The sequence below is a fragment of the Colobus angolensis genome, unplaced genomic scaffold (assembly GCF_000951035.1).
Source record: "Colobus angolensis palliatus isolate OR3802 unplaced genomic scaffold, Cang.pa_1.0 Scaffold171, whole genome shotgun sequence".
Taxonomy (NCBI): Eukaryota; Metazoa; Chordata; class Mammalia; order Primates; family Cercopithecidae; genus Colobus; species Colobus angolensis.
Genome location: NW_012114833.1, coordinates 868,168 through 870,576, shown reverse-complemented (window position 1 = coordinate 870,576; position 2,409 = coordinate 868,168). Strand labels below are relative to the sequence as shown.

At 43.8% G+C, this 2,409-nt stretch overlaps 1 protein-coding gene across 1 annotated transcript in view; it reads right to left on the bottom strand.

Moving 5' to 3' along the window:
* The window catches only part of EIF4ENIF1 (eukaryotic translation initiation factor 4E nuclear import factor 1), a 42,635-nt gene that overhangs the window by 37,628 nt on the left and 2,598 nt on the right, over positions 1–2,409 (bottom strand). The window contains exon 2 of the mRNA XM_011938320.1: positions 748–875. The gene's annotated coding sequence lies outside the window, so the exon portion shown is untranslated. The remainder of the gene's footprint in view (positions 1–747; positions 876–2,409) is intronic.

Here is a 2,409-nt window from a genome sequence, read left to right as displayed (position 1 = left end):
GGCGTGAACCCGGGAGGCGGAGCTTGCAGTGAGCTGAGATCTGGCCACTGCACTCCAGCCTGGGCGACAGAGCGAGACTCTGTCTCAAAAAAAGAACTGCCAGAACTAGGCCCAGCGTGGTGGCTCATGCCTGTAATCCCAGCACTTTGAGAGGCCGAGGCGGGGGGATCACGAGGTTAGGAGTTCAAGACCAGCCTGGCCATGATGGTGAAACCCCATCTCTACTAAAAATACAAAAATTAGCTGGGCATGGTGGCAGGCACCTGTAATCCCAGCTACTTGGGTGGCTGAGGCAGAGAACTGCTTGAACCCAGGAGGCAGAGGTTGCAGGCTGGGTGACAGAGCAAGACTCCATCTCAAAAAAAAAAAAAAAGAATTGCCAGAACTAATTCATACCTGAGGACTGGTCTCACGTATGAGAGAAAGCATAATGAGATTTCCAGAACAGCTTTATGCTACCCACCACATCTAACTCAGTTATCCATGCCAATGAAAGATAATCAGTACTTTTAATTCAGAAGCACACAGCCTAACAGTATTCTATAAGAAGACAGCTATATAATAGCTGTGACAACGTAGACTATGACTTTACCCTGCTGATTAGGAAAAATCCAACTGATAAATCAGTTTCCTGATAATGACATTTCCCCTCAAAGCATAAAATTCTCAGAGCTGAGAATGAAACCAGCAGCCAAAAAGCATGTCCCCAAAATCACTAACCCCACTTCTGAGTGACTGTGTGCTCACCTACTATCCTGCGCACCAGGGAAGGCCGGTCTGTATCCAACTCTTTCTTCAGACTTTCCACTGGTGAGCTTCGCCCTGAAGCTGGGTAGAGAGAGGCATGCCACTTCTCAGGGTCCCAGACGCCATCACTACAGGTCAGAAAATACAAATGTTAGCACGTGCGCCCATGAACCATATAGGCAGTCTGATTTCTAAACCTCCTCAGCTATTAAGTTATGGAAATCCATTTCTCTTTTTTTGAGACAGGGTCTCGCTCTGTCACCCAGGATAGAGTGCAGTGGCATGACACTGCACCCTCTGCCTTCCAGGTTCAAGTGATTCTTCTGCCTCAGCCTCACCAGTAGCTGGAATTACAAGTGCCCACCACCACGTCTTGCTAATTTTTGTATTTTTGGTAGAGATGGGGTTTCACCAGTTGGCCAGGCCAGGTCTCTAACTCTTAACCTCAAGTAATCTGCCTGTCTTGGCTTCCCAAAGTGCTGGAATTACAGATGTGAGCCACTACGCCCATCCGGAAACCCATTTCCAATATAAAGCTTCATGAATGCCTGCAGAATTGTTACCTCTTTTAATACGAAAACCAAAACATCTATTAATTCAGTAATGCTTTGTTGTTGATCACACAACACCAGTAACGAATGGTCTGTACACAATTGAAACATTCAGACCGTATACCTTGGAGTGCACATGGATTACAATAACTATGCCTGTACTATACAAAGAATATGTTCCATAAATATTAACTGTTGTTTACTGAAGATTAACACAAAGGAGAAAAAAAAAAAAAATCCCTTAACTCTCTCACCAGAAGTAGTACCTGGATCATTTGATGTGTATTTTTCCAGAATTTCTATGCACAGTCTTAGTTTTTCCATAAGCAGGACAGACAGCTCTTACGACCTAAAATGTGTAGTTTAGGTTTTATTTTGTTATTCTCTCTGTAATGAGGGGGTGGTGCGTAGTACAGTGCACAGAGCAGAAACTTTGGAGCCCAAAAATCTGGACCCTAATTCTAATTTTGCCACCACTACTGGGAACACCCTGGACAAGTTACTGAGCTGCATCTTCTGCAGAAAGAACTTCCCAACCGCCAGATTAGACCAGGTCATGCTATACACTAGCAATGTACTCCACACTTGTCCTTTGCAGCCTGTGATGTTTGCAATGATAAATTTTTACAAGTATTTGATTGTGTCCTTCTATAGACCAATGCTCCATGAAGCCATGGAATATTTTGTAGAACCTGGCACAGTATTTATCACATAGCAGGTACCAATGAACATTTCTTGAATAAGTGAGTTAACTTTTCAGTCTCCAACTCCTCACAATAAAATATATACTACCTGCCTTCTAGGGTAGTGGTGAGGATTATCTAGCATTTAAGAGCCCAACAAATTTTAGTTCTCAGAGAGGTGAAACAAAATGAGAAGCTCTCTCCTCTTTCTTATTTTTATCACCAGGCACAGTCTCTGCTTCAGAAATAAAAGCTGTTAGTCTGCCCAGGATAACTTTGTTTTTATTTTTTTCAGACAGGGTCTCAGAGTTCTGTCACCCAGGCTGAAATGCAGTAAGTGGCATGATTATACCTCACTGCAGCCTGAAACTTCTGGGCTCAAGTGATCCTCCCACCTCAGCCTCCTGAGTAGTTATGACTACAGGCAC